Source organism: Myxine glutinosa, chromosome 2 (genome assembly GCF_964187855.1).
Source record: "Myxine glutinosa chromosome 2, kmMyxGlut1.1, whole genome shotgun sequence".
NCBI lineage: Eukaryota > Metazoa > Chordata > Myxini > Myxiniformes > Myxinidae > Myxine > Myxine glutinosa.
This window is the reverse complement of record NC_136262.1, coordinates 44,120,934-44,134,256: the sequence shown is the minus strand read 5'-3', so window position 1 is coordinate 44,134,256 and position 13,323 is coordinate 44,120,934. Positions and strand designations below refer to the sequence as shown.

General features: G+C 45.2%; 1 protein-coding gene across 1 annotated transcript in view; it reads right to left on the bottom strand.

Annotated features, from left to right (window-relative positions):
- Window positions 1–13,323, bottom strand: part of LOC137422386 (CUB and sushi domain-containing protein 3) — a 1,172,941-nt gene that overhangs the window by 254,760 nt on the left and 904,858 nt on the right.

The window sequence follows — 13,323 nt, the reverse complement described above, 5'->3', positions numbered from 1 at the left end:
AGTACTTGAAATAATCTGAATAACCGTCCCTTCTGTGCAATTTCACCAACAACAAGGAAATCTGGCATTATAAATATCATACTTTATCATGATTAGGAAATAATTTGGTGCTCGGAGCCTTTTGCTTTATATATTTGGGTAGAGCCTGAATTGCACTTTTAAATTACAACAATCACAACACCATTAATGACAAAGCATAACAAAAATAGTGAAGGAAACCATTTCTCCAAGCAACGGAGCCAACATGTATTAATGTGGCATTCTACATAGTATCCGACAAGCAAAAATTGGGAATTTTTTTTCACCAACCTTCTTTCTCCATGTATACCCTAGAATTCACATTCTCTTCTCCTACTCTTATCTCCCTCCGAATTTATTAGCCCACGTTGGACTTAGTCCAAAAACGGGTGCTTATGGATTGGGTCTCGTCCATCCGTCCGTAACCATATCTCGGAGATGTATGGACCGATTTTGTTCATACTTGGCACAAAGACAATACATGATGAATACATATGCACATCATTTTGTTTCGCGATGCAATCCAAGATGGCTGACTGGCAGCCATTTTGTTACTTAAACGTGTGCCCAATCATTTCTTGAACATGCATGGACCGATTTTGTTCAAACTTGGCACAAGCACAGTAAATGATGGCATATACGTGCACCTCACTATATTTTGCAATCTGACAAAGATGGCCGACTGGTAGACTGGCGGCCATTTTAGTTGTAAAAAAAAAAAAACAATATCGAACATGTCCTCAACCATTTCTCAGACATGCATTTACCTATCCAGTTCAAGCTTTGCACACAGATAATGAATGATGGGTTGCATATGCACGTCATTTTTGTTCGGGATCAGATCCAAGATGGCCGAGTGGCGGCCATTTTGTCACTTAAACCCCAACCATTTTCCCAGACATGCATGAACTGATTTTGTTCAAACTTGGCACAAACACAATACATGAGAGTGTACATGTACAGAAGATTTTGTTTTATAATCTGACCAAAGATGGCCTTTGACTCCATAACGAAAAATTACTAAAACCATGGGGCTATGGCATTTTATGCATTTTTCTTCTTGTTTCTCCTTTCTTCACCCTCCCCACATACTTGCACCACAGCCTCACCAACATTCCTCCACTCGGTTCCCACTTAACCCTCCCTACTTACCTCTTGTCTCATTTATTATCTTTATTTAAAACCTATTCAAAACTTTATTTGATGACACCATGTGTAGAGACATAGGCAATCAAAGACTCGTATTCCTCCATTCAAAGATTGCCCCAAATTCTCTACATCGGAGGCATTTTTGCAGGTTTGACGACCCTGGCACTTGAGAAAGAAAATTGCAGCTTGAGGTGAAGATGGTGTGTCGGCTTAGACTATTCTGGTGTGCAGGCATAAAGTGCAATTAGAACACAGCACGGAAAATTACACAAATATAACTGCCATCAGATTAATGGATAATTGCAGCAAATGAGGCAAATTGGTTACCATATCGTAAAGTGTTAAGAAAACACAGCCCCCAAGACAGCATTTGTAGATCAAACAACATGAGAATAATGAAGGAAACAAACCACTACGACTTGTAATTGAAATAGCTCGATGAAAGGCACGACGAGGATTGTTGCAGGACATGGTGAATCGGGATAGGCCAAGATTCTCCAAGGAAAACGTTTGATAGTTAATCACTGCATTAGCAAGATTGTGCGTAGGCATATGCAGCGATGTTAGGTAAGGTGCCATTTAAGGCATAAATGAGCGGCTGCTCTAATTTATGCCTTCTGAGGATAGCTGCAGTGATAGTGGCCATTTTGTCAGCAGGTGTTGTTGGCAGTATGCGATATCTACCGACTGTTTTATTCGCTTTGGTGCTCTTCTATAGCTGAAGTACAGTGAATGGAATAGCGCAGGTAACGTAAAAGGAGTGATGTTATTTGGTGGTGATAACGCTGAAATAAGAGGTCAAATTCCTTTACACCTTTTCCACGTGGTCTCTACTCCAATTGCTGTCAAGCATTTTGATTCGGTGCATATGTGGTCACCCAAAGTACGCATTCTCGATTCGATATTGTCGAAATTGCTTGCACTATTTTATTTATATATATATATATATATATATATATATATATATATATATATATATATATATATATATATATATATATATATATATATTGGAGATTTATTATTGTTTTTATTATAATATTGCTTTTATGTTGTCTGATGTTGTATTTCAAACAAGACTGCTTGTATTACATAACAATCTGCCATTGATTGCACTGTTCTGTAGTCTTTAAGTAACCCTGAAATTATAACTGTCTGGCAAAGCTTTTCCTCGGATGCCGGCTCCAAATAGGCTCGCTCTGAGAAAGACAAATTGCTACCTGTCAGGTGAATCGGAAAGCCATTGATAATGCTTTGGTGGTCTCCACAAAGCAAAGCATCCTAAGGATAAAGAATAATAAATATAAATCAAAGCTAGGCCTGGCCACTTCCACTTGACTCGGCTTTTCCATTAACGTCCACAAACCACATCGCAGCCTTTTCTATGTTGTTGCTGCATTTGATTTGGACAAAATGAAAAGGTATTATCATGTGCTTTTAAACGAGATACAATTGCAATGAAGTGGCCTTCACATTTTTATCATCCCCCTTTCTTTTAGTAAAGGTGGCAAATAATCCGTCAGTTCAAAGACCTGAATGTGGAGGAATTAGCATGATGGTCACAAGAGATGAGGAGATGAGGATTTGATCCGATATAGAGATACCAATGAATTGAATTCTAAACCTCTTTCATTCCCTTTTATCTACTTTACTTTCCTGGTCTTTTGGGATGTCTAAACGTGTCTCCCAGCCTTGCGCGAACCCTCCAAGGTGAAACGTCGAATGGATTGCTTCAAGCAGCCAAAGATCACAGTCAGCTTGCAAAGTTAACATCAATAACAATTTAGCTCTTTCACGAGCCTCTATCTTGTATACAAAAAAAAAAGAAAAAAAAAAGTACAAATTACTATTGACTTTAACTACCCTTATTACAAATCCAAAATGATTCCATCATGAAAGTAATGATTCTACTCTGATCAATGATTATTCTACCAGTGGGGACAGAGAGAGGGGGAGAGAAAGAGGTAAGCACAGCAGAAGTGTTACGGATTCGCACTTCCGTTGTTGTGGTTTTCATCCACTGTAAACATTTTTGATTCCATGTACTATTATTGTTTTCAAAAGGTTTATTGTTTATGAACTGTTTTCAAAAGGTGGAAAAGTTAGAGTTAAAAGAAACCGAAAACTGGATCAGGAACCGGACGACGACGAAGAAGAAGAGGAAGAGGAGAAAAAGAAGGCGGAGCGAGTGAGTCGGACAAGAAGGAGCTGAGCTACTTGCGGTCTGGAGCGAACGTTGGCGAGCAAGAGTCACGAGTGAACTTTGGGTTTCCTGGGAAAGGGATTCCTGCGACAGAGTTGTTATCGCTGTGACAGATCAACCTGCGTGTCAGGTTTTGCGGTCGATTCCGAAGAGAATCATCGTCGGGCCATTACGTCTCGAGTACGGGCCGTCGGCCATTTTGACTCGCGCGCTTTGCGCGTCGCGCAAGGTTTTCTTTGCTTCGCTTCAGCCGTTTTCACCGCATTCAGACGTCTATCTGGTGTGGGTGTGTGTAACGTGGATTTTGAAGGTTAATTTGCGGTTCGCCGACTGTGAGCCATGGAACGTCTATACCCGAGGGTGTGATTTCCCAGCCGCCTGGAGGGCGCCTTTGCGCAGCTTTGGCAGCAGGACTGTAACTGCCAATCCAATGGGATTCTGGTCTCGATGAGACATCGTTCTGACGATCGCTGAAGCCTGGATCGACTTTGGCTTGAAACCGGAACCAACTTTGGGCTGAAGCCGGGAAAGAGACAACGACTTTGGCTTGATGCCGGAATAGAGACATTGGGGAATGTTCTTCTTGTTTCACTCACTTGGAGCACAGTGATTTATATATTACGAAACTGATGGTACCATCATAGGATATATATTAATTGTACTTTTGATTACTATTATTGTTGTGCTGTTATTCTCTGTGTGATCTTAATACAATATTTGTTTGTTGGTAACAATTGGTGTGGCTTCACCATTGATCTTTGACATACAGAATAACACATTTTTCTGCCGTGACTCCTCTCGGGGCTCGGAGGTACACCGTGACCAGGGGGTTTGGGGAGGAGCACGTAACAAAAGGGAACAGGGGCATCAGGAGATCTGTGGAAGAGAGAGAGAGAGAGGGGGCTTGGGTGGGTACACAGGATAAACAAGATGGACACTACAAGGAATTTCAGAAAAGAAAATGGAATTTGAAAAAGGTGGATTTAGGGTGTATTAACGATGGTAGAAAAGATCAAGGTTTTGGATGGTAAAGACAAGAGATGGTGGTGAATAACTGTTTTGGAGACCTGGACGGAAGAGTGGGATTGAAGAGAGTGTTGGAGTTTGTTCCAGAGATGGGTAAAACAGAGGAATTAAAGAGTAAAGGTGAGCAGAGAGTCTTGATTAAGGCAGTTTCACCAGAAGAGAATTTCTGGCAGATATTGTGCATCCTGCAGGAATATTTGGGGGGAAGAGCACAGACATAACTGGGGGTGCTAGGCCGGAGAGGAGTCGGTGGAAGACAGAAAGACCACCAACCTGCCTGTGGTGAGAGAGTGATTGGCCCTCAGAATCAGCTTCATTGCAGGAGATACCAATGATTCTGAATGCTTTTGTTTCAACCGCGTGAAGCCGAGCTAGATGCGAGGGAAGGCAGGTTCACCAGCCCAGAGGGGAAAGCAGTACTCCATCAAGCTGCGGATGAAAGCTTTGTATGTGGTGAATATCTCAGTTGTGCCAAGGAAGGACTTCGCACAATGGAGGATGCCGAGTCAGTGACTGGCTTTGGAGGCCAGCTTGGGAATTTGACTCTCCCAGGAAAGATCATGGCAGATGGTGAGACCCAAAAGCTTGAGTGACAGATCTTTTTTGAGAGGATTGTTGAGAAAGTAGATGGGGGGCTTTCCAGACGGTCTTTTTGGAGAGACATCGTGAGAGTGTGAGATTTGTCGGGATTGAAAGACATGTTCCACTTGTTTGACCAGTTTGTGATTTAATCCAGGTCTGCAGAGAGTGAGGAGGCTGCAGACTGCCGATCTGAGGGATGAGGTATGGAGCAGCAGAGAGTTGAGTCATCAGCAAAATGAGAGAGAGGATTTTCCAGAGTCGGGGAGGTCATTTATGACGATTAGAAAAAGTAGCGCCCAGAGCACTACCTTGAGGAATTCCAGGCTGGACAGGAAGAGGAGATGAGACTTCATTTGAGATGAGAAGGTTTATGTTTTGTCACCCACTGATAGGCCGGATCTGCATCCGGACCACAACAAAAACCGAATTGCCATGTTCCTGTCACCTACCCAACTCATTCACTGAGTTTTGTCATAACTCAAACACAACCTTTTCAACTATCGTGCGTTTTTGTTTTTTCCCCAATCTCTCAATAGTGTAGAATCACTTTATAAATTAAAAAATACTCTTATCCAGATATGGATTCGCATCTTTGCCAAAATTGAATCGATTCGTCCTTGTAACACACCCAAACTGTCCACCAAGTTTCATCCAAATCTGCCTATAACTTTTTTTGAAATATTGTGCTGTATGTCGGTTTAGCTTGATCACTCAATGGTGACGAATCACTTTAAAAAATTATAGCATCCTGATCCAGATCTTCACCAAAATCTAAACATTTCCTCTATGTCACATACCCAACATGTCAACCAAGTTTCGTCGAAATACATCTATAATTTTTTAGATAGCGTGCTATACTACGAGCATATATCATTTTTGGCCATATCTGTCAATGGTGAAGAATCACTTTAAAATTCTAGTTCCCGAATCCGTATATGGATCTTCACGAAAATCTAATAATTCATCCTAGTCACATGCCCAACCTCTCCACCAAATTTAGTACAAAGCCGTCCATAACTATTTGAGATATCCTGTTCGCAGTCAGACAGACAGGAGTAAAAACATAACCTTCACCCTCCTTCGCCTTTGTAAAGAAGACCTCAACATGGCCATGCTTGACAGCATGACCATCGCTCCATTCGTCAGACTTTGTAAAGCAGGGTTGACAAGAGAAACAGCTTTTGGGTTGTGGAGCAGTTGGCGGCATCTGCCAATGGTGTGCAAATAATGATTCTACACAATTCAACAGCCTATTCTTACTTCTAAAGGAAGAAGAGCACAGCTAGCAGCTGGTGCTATGAGTTCTCATTCAATGGGAAAGAGGGAGAGATGACCAAGAAGATACCGAAGGAGGACCTCTCCTACTAATTTATAGATGGCAGTGATCTGCAGGTGCCATCATTTGTTGTGGAAAACGCCACACGTAGCTTTGCATCGAAAAATATATTACTATGTCATTCAGCCTTCGGCAACACATGTCAATAAGCCCAAAACCGAAAATAAGATAAAGGCACATATTGTACAAATGACTTCTTTCATCGACAATTCAGCACCACATGTGGCTTCTATTGGTGAACCTCAGCTGGAGAAGTTGTTTGCAGTTCTTGCACTGCATTTAAATCCTTCAATGTTGAGTGCACTTGATGGTAGAAGCCAAGCACTGCTACTTGTTGTGATCGTTTATTTGGATGTACAGGGTCTGTTCCTGGAAGGCTGAAGTGGCCTACTGGCAAAAAAAAATAAGAAAATCCTTCATGGAGATTCCTTCAGTGAAATTTTGTTGGTGATTTATTTAGTGATGGCAGGATAGCTTAGTAGGTAGTGTCCCCACCAATAATTAAGCTGTCTAGTCTGGGTTCAAGCCTCAACTACTCAAGACTTTCAACAAGGGATAATGTATCGTAAAAGTTCCAGGGCATCACTCAAAAGGAGTAGGCAAATGTTGGTAGTTCTGGGAATAAGGCAGCAATTGTGAAAAACAGACAACTTTATTAATACATTAAAATAAATCATGAACTCATTTCACTCCAATATACATACATGCTTGCATATATATGAGGGTATTTGAATAATAATAATAATAATTCATTTATTTTGTATAGCGCTTTTCCAGAAGCCCAAAGGCGCTTTGACAGAGTGGCAAACATAATGCATAACAATACATGAAAACAACAATTGCAAAAAGAAACATGAGTTGTGGACATTTATGGTTGTGGACATTGTAGTTGTGGTTGTGGTTGAAGTTGTGGACATTTATGGTTGAGACACATCCTTCTACAATGTAGGAAAACCCCGACTTTATAAGGTGTCCCGATTGGGTGTTGATTGAGACATCTATATTATAAAAGGAGCCATGTCTGTCTGTCTGTTTGTTTGTTTGTTGTGTTATAACTTGAGAACGGATTAACGGATTTCAATAAATCCAACAATGGTGGATTTGGGTAACTCCCAGGAGTGTTTGTGATCCAAATATATATTTTTTTTATGGGTACATGGACACGCGTGTGTTATGAGAAAAACTACTACCCCCATTTTCATTACTACCACCCCATAAAAACCATCCCTGGTGTTGGCTTAGCGGTTAGGGTGCCGGCTTGGGATCCAAGGATCCTGGGTTCGAATCCCGGTCGATCGCTGAAATAACGCCAGGGGGGTTGACTCAGCCTGTCATCCTTCCGAGGTCGGCAAATTGAGTACCAGCTTGCTGGGATGAATGATCACGGTGTGCACCCCGGTTAGAATAGGTACACCGTATCCCTGCGCATCGTAAGAGCGTGACCAATGGTTGGCGTCAGGAAGGGCATCCAGCCATAAAAACATTGCCTCAAACAGGGAACCATGATTGTCATGGGGCCCGCAAGGCTACCCCCCCCCCCCCCCCCCCGCTCTAGCGGGGAAAATGGCCTTAAAATGATCATTCATTCATTCATATTCACCCCATAAAAAACCTCAAAATAATGATGAGATTAATTTTAAAATGCAGAAGGCAGCCTGAATGATAACAGAGTGGAGATGCAACCGCTGACCACCGGGTGTTAACAACACAGTTGCTCTTACAGCGCCTCAGTTGCCGCGAATGGTGTATCGGAAGGCACCAAGCCTGCATCTCCTGTTTTATATCTGCGATTATTATACAATTCAGAATAATGACGAGATTAATATTAAAACTCAGAAACCAGTCCGAATAATAATAATGAGTGGAGATGCAGCCTCGGACCATCTGCTGTGAACAACACCACTGTTGTTACAGCACATCCGGTTGCCGCGAATATTCTGTTTGAATGCGCCAGGCCGGCATCTCATGTTGTGCATCTTTGTTATTATTCCAGATATGGATCGATTTCTCTCAAAATATTGAATATTGAGGCACGATGTTGTTGAGTTTATTATCAATGTTGCAAGTAAATTCGCATAATGCATTATTGGGTTGTTATTAGTTAAGGCCTACAAACTCGGGGAACAATGGAAGCATTTAGTCGAACCATCTCTGTCAATCCATCATACCAAATGTGTTCTGGGGACAATGATGGTACAGTGATACCGTGATTGATTACGTTGTTTGGTTAGCGATGTTATTTGTTGGGATATTAGGATTAATGCAAGCATTCTGTGCATGATTAATTGAACGGTGAACAACACCACTGTTCTTACAGCACATCCGGTTGCCGTGAATATTGTGTTTGAATGCGCCAGGCCGGCATCTCATGTTGTGCATCTTTGATTATTATTCCAGTAAAAGAATTTGGAATTGGAATGGCGACTCTGCTCTGATCCATCTACCTCATCACCCTGCACCATCACACCGGAATACTGTTATAGTGCAACACGTGTCAAAACTGCAAAAGCCAACACGTGACGTTGGTTATCCCTGCATGGAGAGCAGGATCTACCAGGAATCCTTTTTTTTTTTTTCTTCCCCCATAGATTAGCCATCGAAGCAAAGATTGGCATTTCCGTGAGCGAAGCGACGGGTCTTATATTCCAGTTACTACATAATACAGGATATCGCAAAAGTCACGGGGAACACCTCTGCAAATTCCATGTAAATCATCTAAAACAGCCTGATTGTTAGTATTGTTGCGGATATGGGATTTGCATCCATCCATATCCGCTTGTAAATATTCCCCTATTTCCTCAATACTTCCCAACTCTCCCCAATCCCCCATTCCCTAGTCCCATTTTCTGTAAACAACACTCTGTAGACCCGACCTCCCCCTATTTCCCCCATTAAATGTCGTGCCCAGGTTCACCGCATCTCATGTAAAACAACTATAGGACATCTTGCTAGTTATTCTTAGTCTATGTCAGTTAAGGACTCGTTTCCATTAATTCTGACCCTTCGTTGCACCAGAATGTGATTGTATGGCACCGTTAGGAAGTTTAGGACCTCCCAATACCTCCCCGCAGCTCTTCCTCACGGTTCAGCCACAACAACAACAACAACAGCAACGGCGGCAGCGTGCACAGGGAGTGCGCGTCCTCACTCCGGCTTGGTTGGTAGGGGGTGTTGGGAGGGCATGAGGCCTTCCCAGCGAGCCGCCATCGAACATGTGCTCGACGGGGTTACCAAATAGGGGCTCCCTGTCAGCTCCTCGTCAAGGGCGGAGCCCGGTAACCCCCGCACCCAATGGAAGCGGCGGACCAGTCCCATCTGGGGCGGAGCCAACCAGCCGAGGGCGTGTCACTCCCCGCTGAGCATGCGCAGGAAGAGGGAGGTGACGTCAGATGCGCGCTGAGCTTGGAGAAAGAAAGACGCCACCTCCGAGCGCTGTGAGGCCTCCCTGCATCTCTTGGACCGGGCTTGATCCTGTCCCCGAGCCAAGGTGCACCTTGTGCTATCGAACTACCTGTCCTTCCCTGCCATCAATCCCTGTGTAAGTCAGCCTTGTTCCGTTTGTCTGTGGTCTGTCTGGGATAAAATAAGACTGTAATTAAGTGCCTATCTCTTCTGTGCCTTTACCTCACTACCTTGTAATCTACCCCTTTTCTCCCCCACTGTAATTATATCCTCCTCCGGAGGTCTTGAGAACTGTACCCCTTGCGTCATTTCATTTATCCCAGTCGTTGTGTCCTTTCCAATCATTGATTTAGCATAGTGCGATTTGGCCAACGTTCGGGTGGAATCGGGTGAGTTGGGGAAGAGTCGGGGAATAACTGTTAGGTCGCGGTAATACACCACCGCTCGGTCGAAATAACATCTAACCGCGATCGGTAACAATTGGTGTCGAGGAGTGAGATTCGAGGCCCGAACCAAATTAAAAAAAAAAACATCTAGGAAAAAATTTGGTCAAAATTATAAAGACACCGAAATTTGATTTTGTTTTACAAAAAACCCGAATTTTGAAAGTCGCTCTATGGCAGATCAAGACGGCTGGGTTCCGGTAGAGGAGAGTGAGGCAGGGTCGATCCAGGACCAAATTGAGGGACATGAGGAGAGCGAAGCAGTGAGGGCGGCAGGTTCGCAAGATGGCGCTCTCGCGCACGAGGTTGCGGGCGCGCAAAATGGCGCCTCGCACATGGCTACGGCGGCCGCACCCACTGCACAAGTGGGAGGGATGGCCCAAATGCAGGCCCTCATGGAGCAATTTATGGTACAAATGCAGGCGTCCCTCAACCTGCAGAAGGACGAGATGAGGGCTAATAGTCAGCAATTGGGGAATCGGATGGATGCTCAGAGTGAGCAAATGAGGGCTGATAGTGAGCAAATGAGGGCTGATAGTGAGCGATTGGGGGGCAGAATGGGGGGCAAAATGGGAGAAATGGGGGAACGGTTAGAACAAAGGATGGGGTCCAATAGCGAGAAATTGAGGAATGACATGGGGGCCCAGATCGGAGGGTTAGGGAGTAGAATAGAGGGATTAGACAATAGATTAGGGGAAATACAGGAGGGGTTAACGGGGGTAGAAAACAGAATGGCCGCTCAAGAGAATCAAATGGAAGGGATGAAAAAGGGGTTAGAGGGGTTAGAAAACAGTATGGAAGGCAAATTGAGGGACATGAGGGACCAAGCGGAAAGGGAAGTTTAAAAAATGGGGCAGCAGATAGAGGGGGTCAGAATGGGGGTAGAAACTAAATTGGATGCTCACAGGGAGGAAATGGAGCAGATGAGGGTGGCACCTGGGCAGGAGATGCAAGTGATGGGAGAGGAGATCAGAAGAGGTGTGAGTGAGGAGGTCGGAGGAGTGCGCGAGGAGGTGAGGCACTGTAAGGAGCGCATGGAGAAGGAGGTGAGAAAGGGGACTGTAAAATTGCAAGGTGGTATAGAGGAGTTGACGCTGGGAGTAGAACAACTGACAGTGGGACAAAAGGAGTTGGGGGACCCGGTAAAGAAGAACACAGCGGTAATAGAGGGTTTAAAATCGACACAGAAGGAGATGAAAAAGGACGTAGGGGTAATTAAAAAAGAGTGTCAGACGGTACATGAGGACCTGACGAGGAAAATGAACAAGGTGGTAGAGGTGATGGAGGTTAAAGAGCGGAAGGTGCGGGAGCACATAGAAAAAAATAAGGTGGAGTTAGAGGAAGAACTTAAGGGGGCGCACGAGGAGATGAAGGAGGTGAAGCAGAAATTAGAAGAAGTGGAAGAAGGGGTGAGCGAAATTAAGAAGCGACGGAGAGAGGATAAGAAAGAGATAAAGGAGGAAGTAAAATAATTGGTCCAAAGTCTGTGTTCGGATCGTGATGATGTGCTCATTAACCGGATGAGGGATTCGCAGGTGATGGAGGAGAAGCGAAGAGAAAGAGGACCCGGTGTAAGTGGTGACCAATATGGTCGTGCGTATGATGCGCCAGGTGATTTCATAAGCTTGGGGGTCGAGATGGACCCGGATGTTCGTGAGAGGCCAAGAGTGAGGTGTATGGCTGGTCCGGAGGGTATGGAACGAGGGTGCGAGCGAGAGGGTCCGGTGATGGGAGAGGTGCGAGGTGTGAGTGAGCAAGGTTGTGGTGGTATGGAATGGGTAGCGGGTTGCGGAAGTGTGACCCATGCATCGACACCAACAGGGGTAGTTTTTTAGAGGGACAGGGGAGGCACGGGAGCCCCTTGGGGGTAATGTACTGTGGGGGCCGGCCGGTTCGGCCCCGCGCTGACCCCGCAAGGGGCGACGCACGGGGTCCGGCAGGCGGGCAACGACTCACATACGAGGTGGTCCCACAAGGTCCCACTCGCGCCGTATGACGGTGGGTAAGGGTGGCATCCCTGCCACCCTTCCCATGATGGGGGGCAAAGGAGCATAGATTATGGGGTGTATGGCAGTGAAAACTAGCCCGGGTGGGTTAGGATATTGTGTGTAGGGATCTAGCGAAGATGACATTAGGTAACGTTAAGGTTATTTAGTGACAATGATACCTGTAGAGGGGACGCAGGTAGATTAGAGTGGATGATAATGACGAGGGAGCGCAATAGTTTAAAGGGACGACTGGGAAGCGCAAGTTTCAGAGGGGAGTAGTTAGATGAGATGATGCTGTGTGAGAACTGGACAGGTGTGTGGAGCAGTGTATGAGTAGTGAGTGTTGTGGATCAGCACGAATGCGCTTGGGGGAGAGAAGGGTGCAGGCGGCACCAAGTATGAGAGCACAGGTGTGCAAGTACAGGTGTGTGGAATATATGGAGCAGAGAATGAGTGGTGTGGAGAGAGTTGGAGTAAGTGGTACGGAGTGGTGTGCATGGTGCGAAGGTGTGGATGGGGGAAGAGTGGACCCCTTTTCACGAGTACCCGGGGAGGGTAGTTTAAAGAATAGTTAGAAGGTATAGGTAAATTGTGGTTGGATATTGGCATTTGTGGTGCGGTTGCGGAATGGTATTGTGGATGGGTGCATTGGTGTGGTGAAATTGGCTGGTCGTGTGGCCTGTTAGTATGAGTGTGAATGGTTGGGCACTCCGCCACTGTTAGAAGTCGGCCAGGTGAGGCCGCAGGTGGGCTCTGGGAGCCGTTAGTGTCAGTGGGTGCCTGAGGATCCCGGGTGTGGATCGGGCAGGCCGTGCCAGAGAGGGCACTGAGGGGTGAGAGTGCGAGAGGGCCTTCCCCAGTTAGTTAGGTTAGGGTGAGGAGCAGGTGAGCTCGGTAGGCAACAACAGTGGTGGAGGTGTGCAGGTGGGCGGACCAGCTAGGAGCGTCACACGACCCAGCCACCGAAATTGTGCGGGGGCACCGAGTGATGAATCGGGGGAGTGAGACCCCAACTTGAGAAGCACCACAGTTTGGTCAATGGGAATTGGTTTTTAGAACCCATAGTGTAAGTTGGCCAATGGATTGGCAGGGAAAGACCCCGGGTAATGTAAAGTTGTTAAAGTCATTTAGGAAATAGTTAGGATTGATGAACCTGTCGCACCATACGCAGCCACT